Source organism: Oryctolagus cuniculus, chromosome 1 (genome assembly GCF_964237555.1).
Source record: "Oryctolagus cuniculus chromosome 1, mOryCun1.1, whole genome shotgun sequence".
NCBI classification, from domain to species: domain Eukaryota; kingdom Metazoa; phylum Chordata; class Mammalia; order Lagomorpha; family Leporidae; genus Oryctolagus; species Oryctolagus cuniculus.
This window is the reverse complement of record NC_091432.1, coordinates 153,819,588-153,839,638: the sequence shown is the minus strand read 5'-3', so window position 1 is coordinate 153,839,638 and position 20,051 is coordinate 153,819,588. Positions and strand designations below refer to the sequence as shown.

At 42.9% G+C, this 20,051-nt stretch overlaps 1 protein-coding gene and 1 pseudogene across 2 annotated transcripts in view; both read left to right on the top strand.

Annotated features, from left to right (window-relative positions):
* GCNT1 (glucosaminyl (N-acetyl) transferase 1) overlaps positions 1–20,051 on the top strand; it is a 56,978-nt gene that overhangs the window by 11,130 nt on the left and 25,797 nt on the right. The window lies entirely within an intron of this gene.
* Positions 1,315–20,033, top strand: LOC127493908 (serine-rich coiled-coil domain-containing protein 2 pseudogene; annotated as a pseudogene).

The following is a 20,051-nucleotide window of genomic DNA, read 5'->3' as shown; positions in this document are numbered from 1 at the left end:
AAAATAAAAATAATGATAAGCTGCTAATATTTATGAAGGACTCATGTATTAAATACAATGTAAGCACATTACAGGGTAACTCATTTATTTTCTTCTAAAGCTTTTAAGGTGTATATGATCATTTTTCCAGTGAAATTTTTTAAAATTAATTTTTACTGTTATTACCAAAGAAGAAGCTGAAACTTGGAGAGGTTAAGGGTTTCCTGAAGTCTGAGTTGGTGAGTGATGATGCTCAGGTTTCAGGGTCCGTAAACCATTGCTGCCTCTCCCTCCTACCTCTGACCTGTAAACAAGCTCAAGACAAAATATTTAGCCACCAGAAATTAGAGAAATAACAAAATTAAACCATAATTATGCACTATTTTACAGTTACAATATTGTCAAAAATAGTTCTATGGTTTATTCATGCAGCACATAATTAAAATAATGACATAGTAAATGTAGGGGAAATGGTGCTCAGGTATTTCTGGCCAAAGCGTAGGTTAAGTGTGGTCCATTTGGAAGGCATTCAAGAGATGTAGAAAAGTTTTAAGTACTGACCTAAAAACCCCACTCCTGGAAATTCCAAGGAAATCCTTTGAAAGCCATCGGAAAACAAAGCCCTGAGTGCAGTGAGATGTTCATAGCCGATGTTTATAATGATATAATTTGGAAATACCCTTAATGACAGAAACAATGAAGATCCTTTAAAGTTCTGTAGATGAATAAAGCAGAACATAAAATGGAAACTCTTACTGTTAATTATCTCTGAGCAAAACTGTAAGTCTTTAGTGTGCCACAGGCAAATACCAGAAGGGAATATGAAGCATGAACCCAAGAGGTGTGTGTGTGAGGCGAGATTGTAAAATGCCTTTTTAGGCCGGCGCCACAGCTCAATAGGCTAATCCTCTGCCTGCGGCGCCAGCACACCTGGCTCTAGTCCTGGTCAGGGAGCCGGATTCTGTCCCGGTTGCTCCTCTTCCAGTCCAGCTCTGTGCTGTGGCCCGGGAGTGCAGTGGAGGATGGCCCAAGTGCTTGGGCCCTGCACCTGCATGGGAGACCAGGAGAATCACCTGGCTCCTGGCTTCAGATCAGCGCAGTGTGCCGGCCGCAGTGCACTGGCTGCAGTGGCCATTGGAGAATGAACCAATGGTAAAGGAAGACCTTTCTCTCTGTCTTTTCTCTCACACTGTCCACTCTGCCTGTTAAAAAAAAAAAAAAAGCCTTTTTGTTTTGGAGAATTGTCTTTACTGTAAGGCTTTGCAAAAATACTCACCTGGAAGCCTTGTTGGCAGCTTGGGATCTTTTTATCTCAGTTTGCAATGTTTTTTTTTTTTTTTTTTTTTTTTTTTTTTTTTTTTTTTAATTGAAGTGAAAATTAGAAATTCAAGCATTAGAAAATTGTTGGAATAAACACCCCTCCCCCTGCAAGAAAAGAAGATGCTTGCTGAATAGTCATGGGTGTGTGCATTTCACATGTTTTCTAGTGCACATTTATAATCAGATATTTGGAGCCTTGTTCATTTTTATTGAGATGCAACTCATCTCTGAATACTGTCTTCTCACAATCCTCTTCTCGTGTCATTGCATTGAGAAATACTGCATTCCTGGCTTTCACAATAACTTCAAGTTCAACAACCCAAATGTCATTTAGTTAGAATAAGGCTGGTGGCTTGTGAAGCTGTGTGGAGGGCACATCCAGAGCTCATGTCAAAGTGGTCCCTGAGAGTTGAAGAGGCCTCTGGATGTGTCTTAAGGCTGAAGCCGTTGGGGAGAGTTTGTGATATTCATACCCACTGGAAGATTTGCAGGTTCTGGGGGCTCCCTCAGAGGTTGAGAGGCTGGGCAAGGTATAATTAGAAGCTGTTAATACCTCCCTCCAGTGTTGTTCTTGGCTGAAGAGAAAGACTGTGCTCTGTTCTCTAGCTCCTCTGGGACTCAGCCCTGTGCAGAGAGCCCTGCCTTCACCTCCTGCTGGTGCTAAACTGGAGCAAATGACCACATTCAAAGCAGTTAAAGTCTTGGTTTCCTTAACGGTTTCTTGTTCTTTCTTCTTCTTCTTCTTCTTTTTTAACAGTTTAGTTTCATCTGGTTGACGTGCAGAGAGAGGGAGAGAGGGAAGGAGAGAGAGAGAGAAAGAGAGAGATCTTCTATACATACATACATACGTACCTGCACACATAGACACACATACACAGAGGTCGTCTATACACTGATTCACTCCCCAAATGCCCACAGCCCAGAACGCCATCGGCTCTCCTATGTGGATGGCAGGGGCTCAAGCACTTCCACTATCATCTGCTGTTTATTAAATAAGAATAAAAATAACCATTTACAGGATGGTTGGGAGAATTGAATATGAAAATGTGTGTAAAATGATTCAACAATACTTGCTAATCATTAATACTTACTATTCCCTCAATTCTGAGACAACCTGGATTGTAAAAGCACGGTCCATTTGACACCATTTTTATAGAAAGTATAAAGAAAATGCCCCAATCATGAGTGCATTTTATGTTAGTATGACAAGTACACATCAATTGTAAAAAATTGTCAATGCGAGAAAAAGTAAATTTTACAACTTGAGGATACATGGGAGGTCTTTAAAAAGTTCATGGAAAATGTATATTATGAAAAAACTATGCATGGATGTAAAGATGTTTTTTGTACCAAAATAAAACTTTTAATTCCTTTTTTTTTTTTGGTCAGGCAGAGTTAGACAGTGAGAGAGAGAGAGAGCAGAGAGAAAGGCCTTCCTTTTCTGTTGGTTCACCCCCCAAATGGCCGCCATGGCCGGCGTGCTGCGCCAATCTGAAGCCAGGAGCCAGGTGCTTCTCCTGGTCTCCCAAGTGGGTGCAGGGCCCAAGCACTTGGGCCATCCTCCACTGCCTTCCCTGGCCACAGCAGAGAGCTGGCCTGGAAGAGGGGCAACCGGGACAGAATCCGGCGCCCCAACCAGGACTAGAACCCGGGATGCTGGCACCGCAGGCAGAGGATTAGCCAAGTGAGCCATGGCGCCGGCCCCCATCTTCCATGAACTTTTGGAAGTACCCCTGTTTTGCCTTTCAGTGAGACATATAGCCCAGGAAATAGTCTCCTCCCCTGAACCTTCTGTTATGGGCATAAGCATCTCAGTGTTTTATTCCAGGTTCTTGCCTCCAAGGGAGAAGAAATCAAAGCAGAGGCATAAATGTACATGTGAGTGCAGGGTTTATTTAAAAGAAAGGCGGTGAAGAAACATTCACACCAGAGTGTGAGCAACCCCGTATGGAGAGATACCTGTCAGGAATGGGCAGAGTTGCCTATGAGGAGAGAGGAAGTGGAGGAGGCCAGACCTGTAAGCCATGTACAGAAGCACAAAAAGCCAAAAGGGCCACTCCCACACGTCTATTTTGTGAGGTAGGGGATGGAACCCTAATTGAATAATCAAATGGGGTGGTTTGGGTAGAGTTTAGTGGACGTGAGGCTTTCTGGAAGTTTCATAATTTCATAAGGACATCATGGCATCTTCTTCCTGGTCTTGGATGAAACACAGGTATATCATGGGAAAATTGGTATTCTGGATTGACAGGCCTGGGAGTGGAGTTACAGTGAAGTACTACACAGAAGTTGTGAAAAAATTATTTCAGCTTCATTCATTGCTGCTTAATTCTGTACTTGTCTCCCCCATGTCACTTCTATCTGCATCTGCTAAGGAACAGCAAAGTGCTTGATCACCCAGGAATTGAGCACCTCTAACTAAAGTCAGTCACTTCTTTGAACAGGTGAGACCAGTGGCCAGAAAGGGTAAGGTCAATGCCAGTGACAGGATGAGAGCCCTTTACTCCTGTGAGGATAGTCATCTTGGATCCCTCTGCAAATAGTCATTCTGTAGCACTTGTCACTGAGATCTTTGACTTCAGTCATACTCCCTGACGCAGTATAATCTGGAACATTCGAATGCTGTACTGTCGTTTTCTTCTCTGGGAAAGACTATGATGCTTTTCTGGAAGAAAAAACAAAAAAGCATCCAAAATGCTGTCCTACATTTTTGGGGGCCAGGGAGTAGATTTTGAAATATTTGGAATTTTTTTTTTTTTCTATTTCCTCCTTACCAATTGAATCAGTTGTGCTGGGTCTAGGAGCAGTGTGAGCAAAGGAGGATGGGAAAGAAGTCTAACACTGGACCTGGGAGTGCACCAAAGCGCTTGTGTAAACAACTGCAGAGAGACAGGGCTATGTAGGGTTCAGTGCTGAAGGGAGACACGAAGGTGGTAGCACCTGTGTTTTGAGCATCCACTGTGCATTGGCGACTGTGCTAGCTGGTTTACAGTTGATTTATTCCTCACAGACCAAAATATATGGGTGTGAGTTCTTGATTTTTACGCAAGAAACTAAACTGAAAGCACAGGTAGGAAGTGGCATAATTTGGAGTTACACTCATTTCTGTATGACTTCATGCTTCTGTTGTGTGTGGTGGGCTTCAATATTGAATGGTGTGGGATTTCAAATAAGGGGCAGTCGTGGTTCAAGAAAGGGACCATGTGAAAGAGATTGAGCTGGATTTTGAACATGTTAGAGAAAATCAGGCAGAAAGCACTTCTCATTCTTACTGATGGTAAGCCTTATACAAGAGGACTTCAGAAAGTTTGTGAAAAAATGGAATTAAAGATAGATTTTTGGGGCATGCATATGGCATAGTGGTAAAGATAACACTCGCAAGCCTACATCCTATATCCGAATGCCTGGGTGGATTAGAGTCCTGGCTCCCCTTCCAATTCCAGCGTCCTGCTAATGTGCACCCTGGAAGGCTCAGGAACTTAGGCTTTTGCCACCCATGTGAGAGACCCAGGTGGTGTTCCAGGCCCCTGGCTTTGTCCTGCCTCAGCCCTGACTGTTTTGGGTATTTTGGGTATGAACCAGTGGATGGAATATTTCTCTTTCTCTCTGCTTTTCACATAAATTTTTTTTTTAATTTAAGGTAAGATTGTTTTAGTGCAAAAAAAATTTGAAATCATACATGCAGTTTTTTTTTTTAAATAACATGCATGGTCCATTAATTTTTTTAAAATTTTATTTATTTTCTTTTTATTTGAAAAGCAGAGAGACAGACACAAATATATCTCCCATCCACTTGTTTACTCCCCAAATGTCCACAACAGCTAAGAGGGGCCAAAATAGGGAGCCAGCAACTCTTACATGGGTGATACATACCCAAGTACTTGAGCCATCACCTGAAGCTGCCTCCCAAGATATGCATTAGCAGGAAGCTAGAATTAGGAGTGAAGCTGGAACTTGAACCAGCACTTGACAACCAGGAACTTGCACTGGCACTATAACATTGGATATGGGCAACTGAGGCAGGGATTAACTGCTGCACCAAGCACTTACCCTTCCATGAACCTTTGAAAGACTCCTCTTCTGCATGGCTTTCAAAATATTCTGGCAACAAAATAAATTTTTCTTTCTTTTTTTCAAGTTTTATTTATTTGAAAGGCAAAATTAGAAGAAAAGAAAGAGGTAGAAATCTTCCATCTGCTTGCTCACTCCCTAAATGACCACAATTACCAGGGTTGGGCCAGGCTGAAGCCAGGAGCCAGGAGGTTCTTATGAGTCTCCCACATAGAAGCAGGGGTCCAAGCACTTGGGCCATCCTCTGCTGTTTTCCCAGATGCATTAGCAGAGAGCTGGATCAGAAGTGGAGCACCTGAGATTCGAACTGGCACCCATATGGGATGTTGGCATCATGTGCAGTGGCTTTACCCACTATGCCACAGTGCCAGCCCCTAAGCTCTTCTTTTAATTCCATCTTCACAAAGTACTTTTTGAAATACTGTTATATTTTGGAAGGAGGACACTTTATATGACAGACACATTTATAAGAACCTAAAATCCAAAATCCAAGGGTTATCTCTAAAACAGAAAAGGAATTTAGGAGACTATTGTGTTCAGAATTAGGATCATTCCAAAATCCCAGGACCTATAGTTTGCTTACAAATGGAATAGAATAGATTGCAATTTTATCCATCTTAGTGACCCTTGGAAGATGTCTCTGCTGAAGACAGATGTTCCTGACACCTGCCCTAGCTGCACCAGGAACTGCTGGCCTTAGTTTTTCCATCTTTAAATGTAAGACAAAATGAAATGTAGCTACAGTGTTGTAAGCCACCTAGACTTGGAAAGAGAGAGAGAGCGAAAGGAAGGGAGGGAAAGTGTGTATTTCTCTTGAGTCTAGAATTTTGAAATAGACAATGAGATCTTTTATACTCTTTTTTGGTCTGCACTTCTAATGAGCTTGATGTTTCCTCCAGAAAATGTTTTCTCTCTTCTCTCTCTCTCCTTCTCCACGCGCCTGTGTATGTGTTCCTATGTATATAGGTATATTTCTGTTCAACTCAAAATCATCTTCTACAAATGAACTCTACTACTGTAGAGGTCCAATTTTTCCCATGTAAAAGTTAGTTTAGCAGTTACTCATCCTTTAAGCTAATTGGGATGTCCATAAAATTGTGTAGGTGGTAGGACACACACAGGCTTTTGGGCCAGACAATCTTCATTCTTTATCTCTAAATTTTCCTGACGCTCTAGATCTTTCTTTTTCTTCAGATAACCTGGGTCACCCTCACCTACACCCCCCGATGTTTCATTCAATGTTGGTCTTCTCTTAAAGTAGTTTTAAAAGCCTCTTTAAAGTTCCTTTCTTTGTCTAATGTACTCTGACCTGCTCTGAAGATAGTTAAGTTGTAAGCCAGCTGCATGTTTTTAAAATCATAACAAAGAGGTTAAATAATGCTTGAGGTTATAACCATATCTCTGATGGAGTCAGAGGAAGTTCAGTGGCATTGCGTGTATTCATGATGTTGTGCAGAAAACCCACATATCTGTTTCTAGAACTTTCCATCAACCCAAAGTCTGAACCCCTTAAATAGTAACTCCCCATTCTCCCTCCACACAGTCTATGGAACCACCAATCTACTTTCTGCCTCTGTGAGTGAGTTTGGTTACACTGGATAGCTCCTGTAAGTAGAACCATAGTGTATGTGTTCTTTTGTGTCAGAATTTCAGTTAGCACAGTCCTGTCAGGGTTCATTTATATGTTAGCATATATCAGAATTTCATTCCTTTTTTAGACTGAATACTGTTCCTTTGTATGGATATAAACATTTTCTTTATCACTTGCTTTTTCCAACTCTTATTTTGTCTTTATTTTGATACTTGAGTACAATCATGGGCATTCATTTGGCTTTCAAGGGAACCTTCAAAATTTGGATGGTAGTGGCTGACGTTATGGCACAGCAGGTTAAGCTGCTGCCTGCAACACCAATGTCCCAAATGAGTGCCAGTTCAAGTCCCAGCTACTCGTTTCCTATCCAGCTTCCTGATAATGCACCTGGGAAGGCAGCAGAACATGGCTCAAATATGTGGGCCCCTGTTACCCATGTGGGAGACCAGGTTGGAGTTCTTGGCTCTTGGCTTTGGCCTGGCCTAGCCCTGGCCGTTGCAGCCATTTAGGGAGTGAACCCACAGATGAAAGATATCTCTCTCTCTTTCTGCCTTTCAGATAAATAAGTAAATCTTTTATAAAAATTTTGTATGGTAAAACCATATGTGCAGGAGTACTTCAGTAAGTTTTTGAAACTGGAATTGAAAGGGGCCGGCACAGTGGCACAGTAGGTTAATCCTCCGCCTGTCGTGCCGGCATCCCATATGGGCGCAGGTTCTAGTCCCGGCTGCTCCTCTTGCAGGCCGGCTCTCTGCTGTGGCCTGGGAAGGCAGTGGAGGATGACCCAAGTACTTGGGCCCCTGCACCCACATGGGAGACCAGGAGGAAGCACCTGGCTCCTGGCTTCAGATCGGTGTAGCTCCGGCCGTAGTGGCCACTTGGGGAGTGAACTAACAGAAGGAAGACCTTTCTCTCTCTCTCACTGTCTGTAACTCTACCTGTCAAAAATAAATAAAAAAAAAAGTGGAATTGGAAGATAAATTTATTTTGATGCCAAAAAATAATGAAATCCATGAATACAAGGGATCTTCAGAAAGTTCATGAAAAATGCATGTTACGAAAATATTATGCCTGGATTGGGGGGGTGGGGTTTCCAGCAAAGTAAACCTGTCTTTTGATTCCATTTTCCAAAGACTTTCTGAAGCACCCTCAGATTTCTAGCCCTAAACTTTAAGTGTGAAGAGAAGTTGGATGAAAGGTATTGATATTGAACTAACAGTAGAGGGGTTGGAGTCTTCTCCGCCAGGGAAAACACAACATTAAATCTTGGGACACCTAATTGGAAAATCATTTTGGAGTTAAGCAGGGAAATGTAGCCCTAAATTACCCCGTTTCTGGTTTTGCTTCAGTGCTGAGCTGGAGCCGTTCTCTTCAGGCCTGCTGCCTCGGTGTGAGGGGGGCAGAGGAGATGGGCACGGGAAGAGAGGCCCTCCGCAGGTTCATTCTCATGCACTCAGTCTGGCCTCGCTGGTGCCCTCGTTCCATCCTTTTTCTGTTTTGATTTCATTAATGTTTCTTCTTCAGTTCTTAGGGAACGGACTAATCTAGGGCAGTTGCAGGGTTTTCTTTCATCCTTTCAAGTTGTCATTTGGTGTTCAAAAAGAGATTCAGGTGAAGAGCATTGATCTTTAGTCTCAAATATTTGTGTGTGTGTGTGTGTGTGTGTGTGTGTGTATACAATGAAAGGAAGGCGTTCAGAGGACAAATAAAAAATTAAGTCTGATTTCTATGTACTTATTATTTGCAAAGGAAATTTCCAAACAGTGTCTTAGTTCTTCCCAGTTTCCTTCCTTCTGGGGTGCAGTTTGAGCATTTATTTTATAGATGAACACCCTCTCAGGAGAGGGCAGAGCTGGCCACGGAGCCGGTTCTGCTTCTTTGTAGAACTCTGCTGCTACCTCCTCAGGTGGACACTTTGTCAGGAGTGATTGTTTTCATCTGTGGGGTGCATCTGTGCGTTTGTGGAAACGTGCCCTGTCGATCATCACTCAGCCATAGGTCACCATGTTGAGAAGCAGACTTAGTGTCATAATGGAGTGGGAAAGGAAGTCTTCAGAGTTATAGAACCCGAGGAACAAACGGCTATTATCCTTTGCTCTCTTCCTCTTTCTAGTGCTGCTTTCGTTGTATATCACAGTCTATTCTAACTTTCCAGCTTCCTTTGCCGCAGGCGTCCACTTTCTGAGCGATCATAAAACAGTAAGGAATGTCTTCCTCCTGTTCCTTAATAGAAATCCTCCCCATAATCAAGATTCAGGGCATTTGTAATCAAGGAAGCTTTCTCAGATCCTTCTTCCTGATGAGCTTACAGCGTTCCACGCTGTGGCCCAGACTAGGGTGTATTTCATCTTTCCTGCATGTGTGCAGGCAGACAGGGTAGGTTTCAGTTCCTTCCCTGGGTTGCTAACTGCTTGTGTCCCTGGTTGTCCCTTTAGAGGAGAGAGTGATGAGCAAAGAGAGGAATGAATACCGTTTAATAAGTGAAAGGCAAGGGCTGGTTATTTAAGCGCCATTTTACCTTAAAGCAGTATACTAACTAAATGAAAAAAAAAAAAAAGCTACAGAGGGAGTGGGCACTTGGTGCAGTGATTAATACGCCACTTGGGATGCCCACATCCATGCCAAAGACCCACCATGTAGACTTTAAACAAAGCTATAAATGTGCATTATTTAAAAAAGAAAGATATTTCCACAAGAGTATAAAAAACTGTAGAAAGTATGAGTTTTTTTAAAAAAGACTTATTTTATTTATTTGAAAGACAGTCACAGAGAGAGACAGAGACAGAGAGAGAGGTCTTCCATCCGCTGGTTCACTCCCCAGATGGCTGCCACGGCCAGAGCTTCGCTGATCCAAAGCCAGGAGCCAGGAGCTTCTTCTGGGTCTCCCACGTGGGTGCAGAGGCCCAAGGACCTGGGCCATCTTCTACTGCCTTCTCAGGCCATAGCAGAGAGCTGGATTGGAAGAGGAGCAGCCAGGAACAGAACCAGTGCCCATATGGGATGCCAGCACTTCAGGCCAGGGCTTTAACCCACTGTGCCACAGCACCAGCCCCACGAAATTTTTTTACCTTACTTGAAAGCAAACAATTCTGCCACAGTTTTCCTGGATCCTGGAGGAAGAAGCAAGACTCTTGGGCCAGAGATAGAAGACAGCATATTACTTGCAGAAAGAGCAGTAGCAGAGGATCGGCATTTTCCACGTAGGTTTCTTTTTTTTAAAGATCAGTTGACTGATTTGAAAAGCAGAATGACAGAGGAGGAGAGACAGACCTTTCACCCACTAGTTCACTCCTCAAATGTCCAAAATAGTCAAGGCTGGACCAGGCTGAAGTCAGGAGTCCAAAAACTCCACCCAGGTCTCCCACATGGGTGGCAGGGACTCAAACACATGTGCCATCATCTGTTGCCACCTCAGGCACATTAGCAGGAAGCTGGATCAGAAACAGAATACCCGGGACTCACACTAGCGCTTTCAAATGGAAAGTGGGCATCCTGAGCAGGAGCTTAGCCCACTGCACCATAACACCTTCCCTGTGTAGGTTTCCTGAGCACTAATTCACAGGAAAATAGAGGACTAGGTGACTGCATAAGCAGTGGTTGCATTGCATCATGAGGAAGGAACCCTGAGCTTAGGGAACCGGATCTTTCGTAGTGGGCAGTGAGTGTGCTGTGCTTTACTCCAGACAACATTGTCTGTGTTACATGGTGAGTGAGATGCCTGTCTGTCAGACAGGCAGGAAACCAGGAAACCCTCTCTCTCTCTCTCTCTTGCAGGGCTGTTTCCTGTAAAAATAGCCTTGAAAAAACCAATCCAAAACAAAAGAACAGCTAGTGCCTTACCTGCAAGATGTGCAGAAATGGAACCGATAGGGTGCTGCTGCCTCCCAGTGAAAAGCAGCATTCTTCTTCCAAGAGTGTCCAGACCTCCCCACTCCCTAGAACCCCACCATCCAATAGAAATATGTGAGTCACATGTCATTTTCTAGGAGTGATGTTTTTCAAAAGCAAAAGAAACATTAAAATCAATTTATTATCTTTAGTCCAGTGTGTAAAATTATTGTTAATAATTTTGGAAAAGTGTGCCTTTATTGGCTGAGCTGGTTACTTGATGGGGATGAAGCAGGAGGAGTGGTGGCTCCGACGTCACATGCCAGGTCAGCCGTGCTTCATGAGCTTGTAGGTGATAGAGAACTCGCTGAGGTAGTGGCCAGTCGTCTCTGGATGGATTTCCACCTAGTGGAAGGTCTTGCCATTGTAGACTCCCACCATGCTGCATGCCAGCTGGGGAAGGATGATCAGGTCCTGCCGGTGCTTCTGTACCACTCTCAGCTTCTTCATGGGCCTGGAGCAGGCTCTGAATAGAGAGTGCTGCTTCCGACGCAGGGTCCTGCCCAGTGGCTGCCACTACTAGGCCCTGTATAGCTGCTCATAGGCCACCGCTGTAAGTGAACTTGCAGAAGGTCTGCTTTGGCTCCACTTATGACATCTTGTTGGCTTCCCAGGGAAAAAAATCAAATTCTATCATTTCACTATGTAAGTAATATAAGTAAGTTATTTATGTAGCTTTAAAATGATGCATGTGTCCAATGCATTTACTATAACAGGAGTAAGTTATATGAGGCAGCTGTAAAGTGAAATATAGTTCTGCCATAGTAACAAAGTTGTGTTTAAGCAAAGATATTTTACACATCTTCCGTTTTTAAAATTTAATTTTCATTAATTGAAGCAAAAATTCAAAATTCATTTTCTTAATCAGACTAGCCACATTTCAAGTCTTCAGTCGTGAGATGTGGCAGATAGCTGTCGTTCTGCATGGTAGTGTCATGGAAGCAGTCATTTTCAATTCTGCATGGATGCCTTTGGGAACACATTTTTGGATTCCATGAAACACTTTTTGGAACAAAAGTCTGTAAGAAGTACACTGCAGCTGTTGCCAAATGGAATACCCATTGATTTATTGGAACATCTAAGAGTAGTAATGTCAAAAGCTACATCAGAATAATGGCTCTGATTGTCCGCTGTCCCATTCAGTTAGAGAACAGCAAAATGATAAGGTCCTAAACATTCCAGCAATATTCAGAATTCACATGTTAATTAATTTATCCTGAAAAACATGCTCCTACTCAAAGAATGTTTGATAAAAATAGGATAAAGGGTGGTGAAAAATGATTTTTTGCTTATATCAAAGGTAGCAAAACCACTCACAATGTTTGTGTCTTCCACAGAGAAATTGAACCAAAAGTCTTTTTTCTGGATCATCTAATTCACCAAAGGCACATTATTAGGAAGGATTTTGTATTCTTCAGTCAGAGCTCTAAAATCTCAGTTGAATGGGTTTTATGGAAACTGATCAACTGGTTGCATGCAAAGGCCTAGCTAACTCTTGTGCCACAAGGAACAGTTCTGGAGAAAGCCTAGCCCAGTCCCCACATGTTATTAAATCTATTACTTGTGAAAAAAAATGTAAGATCACAAAGCTTTTCACATTTCATTCAGAATTCATTCCTTGTACCTTCCTCTATAACCAGATCATATTCCTTCAGTCAAGCTGTCTTACAAAGCCTTACCAGAACCACAGCTACCCTCTGTGATCAAGTACGCTAAGAAGAAATTCCTAGCCATCAGAAGTACTCAATAGGAATGAACATTTAGGATGTGGATTTATAGTGGAAAGAAGTTGGCTTTACCAGGTGGCCCAGGTGTAACTTCCACCTTGGGTTACAGCATGAGCCATCCCTCTCTACTGAAGTCTAACTGACTTCCATTTCCCACAACTATCACAATTGATGGCAATGAAAATTCAACTGCTGGCACTTGTGTAGAGGAAGATGTTTTAATTTTGACTGAGGACAGAGCTATTAGTAAGGACCAAGAACTAACAGGAAATAAAAGTTATGGAACAGAAAATGACCAGACCCTATAGTCAAAATTAGAGACCTGAGTGACGATGTGGATGGCATTTCTGTGTCTTCTTTGTGGTCTTTTGGTAAGAATGATTTAAGTGATGATGTTAGTAAGCTTTTATTGACATAGAAGACTCCAACAGAACTAGAATAACTCCAGCGGAAGTTTCTCTCCAAGAAGGAAAACATGAAAGTGTACTGCCGAAGGATATATTTGATTTCTTCAAGGAAAAGGAAAAATCCTTCAGGAATGCATGGATTGATGTAAGGGTCTCTGGTAAGAGTGATTGTACAAAGCACACTTCTGGGAATAACCTGATTTTGCTGGTTAGAGATTACAGAGCTGGTTCTTCATTTGAACTGTCTCTGTCTGATAGCTCTGGTGGCTCCTACGTGTGGAATGAAGAGGGCTTGGAACCCATTGGAAATGTCCATCCCATTGGCAGCTATGATTCCTCTGAAGTGAGCAGCATACATATTCCGCATAATCTCGAATCCTGTGACCTTGGGGATGATGACTTTATGCTGGAGGTGGACCTGCCTGAGGATGCAACTCTGGAAAATGCGGAATGTGACAGTATGAACCACTTTGACTGATCAGACAGAAATGTGTGGCACTCTCAGGGAGGATTTTGGGAAAGGCTGCTGTGAAGGTGGAGTGGACCGACTATTACCACCTCAGCTACCCTGACCGTTATCACCACTATGGAAGAATGGCTTGAATAGAGGCTCTCCCTCTAGAGCATCTCCTTGGGGCATTTTGAAGGCTATGGAGGGACCCCTTTATCCAGCTTCAGAAGATGGTTTTGGATGTACCAGATCTTTGCAGATGTACACAGTGATACTAGATGAGATGACCCTGTGGCGTATGGTCCAGGATTGCACCACTATGAAAACTCAAATTGCATGAGAATGAAGGTTTATTAAATGAAATAAAGCAACCTAAAGAAGCGATAAAAAAAACCCAACTATTAGAACACCAGCTTGTGACTTGGTGTAACTGCCACCAAAAATCTAAAGAGGAAAAATACACATACACTGATATATCAGTTACAGCCAACCTTCCTGGAGTAGAATCCCTCCTCAAGTACTACAGCCTTCCAGCAGCCTCCCCATACCCACAGATGACTCCCATGGAAAGCTGATCAAGCTGTAACATACTGAGACCCACAATGAAAGTGCAACCCAGGGCACACATCAGGGCATTGCACCACTGGATGAAAGCTTTGCACATAGTTTACAGCAAGAAACCAACAATGTCTTGGAAGCCCATCAAGTCCACAATTCATAATGGATGTGGCTTCGAGGACACCTTCTGAAGTAAACTTGAATGTAACTGTAAATGTTCCAGAGCCTTATCATTTGGCAAAGAATCCAGTCCAACTAGTGACATGCTCTTTGTACCTAGTTCTCTTCAGACACCTCCTCAGTCAAGTGCAGTGGACCAGGCTAAGAGAGATCAGTCTCCACCAGTGAGCTGCCCTCCTCAGCCCAAGTCGTTTCAGGTTTTAAAGCCATCCTCCTACTTGTAGGAAGTCACCAGTAATTACACCATGTAATTCAGCAAAACTTCAGCCAACGTCTAGTCAAAAAAATCTTGCAAATAATCTGAAAGCATCTAAGTTCATCTTCTCCCTTCCTGCTCTTTCAAACAGAAACAAGTAAGCACACTCCCAACAGAGCCTCAAAACCTCAAGGCCAAGGCATGCATCCCAAGGCCACTTACACAACAAAAAGAAATCATGCAGAATCTAAATGGCAACTTGCATTCTGAGTACTGTTTGGCCTCTAGTTAGTATTCTCATATTCCTAAACCAAAGATATATTAGGTACAAAGCCATCACCTGCCACTTTTTTTTTTTTTTTCAACAGGCAGAGTTAGACAGTGAGAGAGAGAGAGAGACAGAGAGAAAGGTCTTCCCTTACTGTTGGTTCACCCTCCAATGGCCGCTGTGGCCTGCGCACCACAGTGATCTGAAGCCAAGAGCCAGATGCTTCTCCTGGTCTCCCATGTGGGTGCAGGGCCCAAGCACTTGGGCCATCCTCCACTGCACTCCTGGGCCACAGCAGAGGGCTGGCCTGGAAGAGGGGCAACCGGGACAGAATCCAGCACCCCTACCGGGACTAGAACCCAGTGTGCCAGCGCTACAGGCAGAGGATTAGCCTATTGAGCCGTGACACCGGCCCTGCCGCTTTGTTTTTAAACACAGTCTTCTATAATAGCTTTACATACAGTTTACTGCTGTTGTGGAAGTTCCATTGAAAGCCTGCAGATCTTTTAAAATGTGGAAGCTTCAAAAAAATATTATTGAGGATCACAAAGAGCTTCTGTTTAGATGGGATACAGCTATTTGTATTTACCCTATTAGAATTCATAACAGGGTAAACCTAAGTATTATCCTGTAGATAGAAAAAAATGATAAGCTCTTTATATAACATATGTTTACATAATTGCATTTTCATTTTATGAAAATTTTTTCATAAAAATTAGAAGAGTAGCAATATTTTATATTTTTGTAAGTCACTTTAATGTTTTATTTAACAGCAGGAAAGTCATGCTTATTTCTCCACCTGTGGTATGGAAAGATCACATAGCTTCTAGAACATTCCAATGTATAGAGAGTGAAAAGGTGAATAATGTAATAATATAAGAAGAATTTTGAGACCCTCTGTGCATTATCATATTTTTGTTAGACAACAACTCATTTATGTTATTATGATCATATATAAGCTGAATGTAAAAAATATGATTTCCTTTATTTTATTTATTTGTTTTTAAAAGATTTATTTATTTATTTGAGAGGCAGAGTTACAGAGAGAGGGAGAGATAGAGATAGAGAAGTGTTCCCTCTATTGGTTCACTCTGCAAATGGCCTTAACAGCCAGAGCTGGGCCAATCCAAAGCCAGGAGCCAGGTGCTTCTGGAGCTCTCATGCAGCTGCAGGGGCCCAAGCACTTGGGCCATCTTTCACCACTTTCCCAGGCCATCAGCAGAGAGCTGGATTGGAAGTGGAGCAGCCAGGACACAAACCAGTGCCCATTTGGGATGTCAGTGCTGCAGGCATAGATGTAATCTATTATGCCACAGCGCTGGCCCCTTTATTCTTTATGGTTCTCTGAGTTCATGTCTTATTTTCATATTATTTTGGTTTACCATGTACATGTAGCTCATTTATGTCTGAACTGTACCTTACTTGTCAAAATCTCCTCTAAATATTTGGTTACAGCAGGGATTCTCTTTCGTCTCTTTGACAGAATGTCTGCATCCATTTACTTCTGTGGTTACGACTGGTTTCTTCCTAGACCTCTGCACAGCCATCGTCTTGGGACTTCTTTTCCTCATAAGCCTGGATTTCTGTTGCCTCTCATTTCTGTTGAGTTCCTTGATGACTGGATCCTCTGTCTTGTTCTGCAGCACAAACTTGGGGGCCAGAGTGAATGGCTTTTGTCTTTGAATGCTAGCTCTTTGCTTGCTAGCTGTGTGACCTTGGCACTTCTGGGTGCCTCGGTTTCCTCATCTGGAAAACAGTACCTTCTGTGTAGGTTTCTCATGAAGAGCTCATGTGCCAATAGGGGAGCACTTCAAGAAGTTTATGGAAAGCTAAATGATAATGTGTGTAGGGGCTGAAACTGAGACACAGTGGGTTAAACTGTTGCCTGTGGCACCGGCATCCCATATAGTCACCAGTTCGAGTCCCTGCTGCTCCACTTCTGCTCCAGCTCCGTGCTAATGCAGCTGGGAAGGCAGTAGAATATGGCAAGTGCTTGGGCCCCTGCACCCTTGTGGGAGACCTGGATGAAGCTCCTGGGTCCTGGCTTCAGCCTGGCCCAGCCCCAGCCATTGTAGCCATTTGGGGGAGTGAACCTATAGATGGAAGATCTCTCTTTATGTATGTATATCTTCCCCTCTCTCTGTAACTTAACCTTTCAAATAAAATAAATAAGCCTTTAAAAAAAGATAATGTACATTTTCCATAAGTAAACCACGTGGAAGAGTTCCTAGAGCATATTAAGCACACGAAGATAGAGATATTGTTGTTATTGCTGTTATATTATGGCAGGCTTCATCTGTTGGTACCATACATCTTGTAGTAGCCTTCTAAGAAAAGGAGCCTGTGACTTGCAGACATGAAAATGCCTTTATTCTGTGCCACATTTGACTGGTCGTCTGGTTGGTTATTTGGAATCTAGGTTGAAAACAGTGGTCCAAGGCCTCGCTGAATCTATTCTGGCCCTCATCTGAAGCTGTGGTGTGCATTGTTTCAGCTTTCCCCAGAGCCTGCTTTAGGATTCAACTTTGTGATAGCCCCATGTCAGTCATTCATTCCCTCTGGCTTTCAAATTTCTTATGCTGTTTCTTCAATTCTATTCCTTGTATTTAAGGAATTTGCGTTTTTTAAATAGTCGCTTATTTTATTTTTAATCAGTATACTTTTAGATATTACCAGTCCCTATCTATGTGCAGCCAACTGGAAGCAGAATTTTTCTCTAACAGTCAAAAGAAAGAACAGATAATCAATTTTAAAAAGAGATGTATGTATTTATTTGAAAAGCAGAGTGAGAGAAAGAGGGAGACAGAGAAAGAAAGAGAGATCTTCTATCTGTGAATTCATTCCCTAATGTCTACGACAGCCAGGGACTGATGAGGCTGAAACTAGGGCCCAGAACTCCATCTAGGTCTCCCATGTAGGTGGCAGGAACCCAAGTATTTAGGTCATTATTTGCTGCTTCCCAGATGCATTAACTGGAAGCTAGATGAGAATCAGAGATAGGGCATTGTTGTGGCACAGCGGGGTAAGCTGTCACATCCCATATTAATGCATTTGAGTATTGGATGTTCCTCTTCCAATCCATCTCCTTGCTAATGTGCCTGGGAAAGCAGTGGATGATGGCCCAAGTGGGTGGAACCTTGCCACTCATGTGGAAGACCCGGATGGAGTGCCAGAGTCCTGTCTTCCCCTTGGCCCAGCCCAACCCCAGGTGTTGCAGCCATTTGGAGAATGAACCAGTAGTTGGAATATCTCTCTCCCTATCTGTCTGTCCCTCTTTCTCACTCTCTACCTCTGCCTTTCAAATAAATAAATCTTAAAAAAAGAACCAGAAGTGAGTTTTGATCCCAGGCACATTACATTTACTCCAGTACGGGATGCAGGCATCCCAAGCCACAGCTTAACTCACAGTGTCATTCCTTCCCCCCAGATATTAAATTTTAGCAGAGGAATATGAGCCTCCGTTGAGAGAGACTTTATCTATTTACCAAATAATGTTGCACGATTCCCTGTACCTGGCTCTGGGTTTGGGGGTGAAGAGGGGAGGCACGGTTTTGGCCTCCTCTGCTTTCTGTACAACATCTGGTTTCTGTTGTAATATCTTATTCATGCATGAAGTCTGCTTGCTGGAGGGGGCACAGGAGCCTTCACAGAAAGTTCTCTGTGACCTCATGTCCCCTTGGCTGGAGCCCAAGAAAACACTAGAGTGAATGCTGGGAGACTGCAGTCTGCACTATGGGGCTTTGTTTTTTCATCCTGTGTTAAGTTCTAGGGAACCCCAAGAAGTTTTCCAGACCACTCTGGAAGGCCAGCCATCGTTAGGGCCTCAGTGGTTGATTTCAATGTGAGACCTCAGAGTAGCTAAGCAGTTCCTGGCAGTGAGTCCTAGACAGCAGTCAGGCACCAGAGACCACCCTCCCAGCAGGAGGCAGAGACCAGGTATTGCCAGAAAGAACTCCACCCAGAGTGCAGGGCCTCTGCCTTAGATCTTATCTGCTTCCTGCTCCTTTCCTTGGCCTGCTTACCGTGGCATTTGTTTTCCTTCACTTGAATCACAGTCCTCTGAGACACTTGCATGGCTCTGACATCAATCACAGTAGTTGGCATTTTTCTCCTGTCACTGCAGCCTCTGGACCATAGAACAATAGTCCTTCGAGAATTAGTGAAATTGAGCCCAGAAGTAGTCACTGAGACTAGAGGCCAACTAAGCTAACTTAGACCATACTTCCTGCTGCAGATGGGTATTAGGTTGTAGACTCTTCTATCCATCAGCTCTTCGTTTATGCATTACTCACATAGATGCATGCGTATGGTGTGTGTGTGTGTGTGTGTGTGTGTGTAGGGTACTTGAAAATAGTCTTAAAAATAGGTTTTAAAATATTTGCTGCAAAAGCTTTTTCAAGTCCATTTATATGAAGGGTCTTTCAAAAGTTCATGACAAATGCATATTATTAAAAAAAAAAAAACACAAGAATTTCAACTGTTTTTGCACCAGAATAAACTTACCTTTTCATTCCATCTTTCCACAAACTTTTTGAAGCCTTGTTTTTCTTAAGAAAGGTATTTCCAGGATTTTATTTCTTTTTTTAAAAAGATTTTATTTATTTATTTGAGATGTAGAGTTACAGACAGTGAGAGGAAGAGACAGAGAAAAAGGTCTTCCATTCGCTGGTTCAGTCCCCGAATGGCCGCAACAGCTGGAGCTGAGTCAGTCTGAAGCCAGGAGCTTCTTCCAGGTCCCCTACACAGGTGCAGGGGCCCAAGCACTTGGGCCATCTTAGGCTGCCTTCCCAGGCAATCGCAGAGAGCTAGGTTGGAAGAGGAGCAGCCGGGACTAGAACCAGCACCCATATGAGATGCTGGTGCTGCAGGCTGAACATTAACCTACTGTGCCACAGTGCCAGCCCCTTCTAGGACTTTAAAAAATGCTACAACAGATAGGAAGAATTAATTTTTAAAAAATAAATTTCCATTTATTTCATCTGTTTAAAAGGACAGAGATAGAGTTCTCCCTTTCACTGATTTACTCCCCAAATGCCTACAACAGCCAGGATAGATCCAGGCAGAAGCCAGGAGCCTACATCTCCATCTGGGTCTCCCATGTGGGTGATGGGGCCCTGGGAACCTTGGGCTGTCATCTGCTACCTCTCGGAAAGAGTTAGCAGGAAGTGAGATCAAAGTGGAACAGCTGGGACTTGAGCCAGCACTCTGATTTGGGATGTGGGTGTCCCAGGTGTGGCTTACTCCACTGTGCCACAGTGCCCACCCTAAGATAATTAATTCTTATCTATAGTGGTTTTGTTTGGACTTAGAATTACTTGAGTATAAATTACACAGAAGAAAATTTGCCTATTGAAATGTTCTTTACTACAGTTAATATATGTACCAGCAGAACTCTTTTTTTTTTTTTTTTTTTTT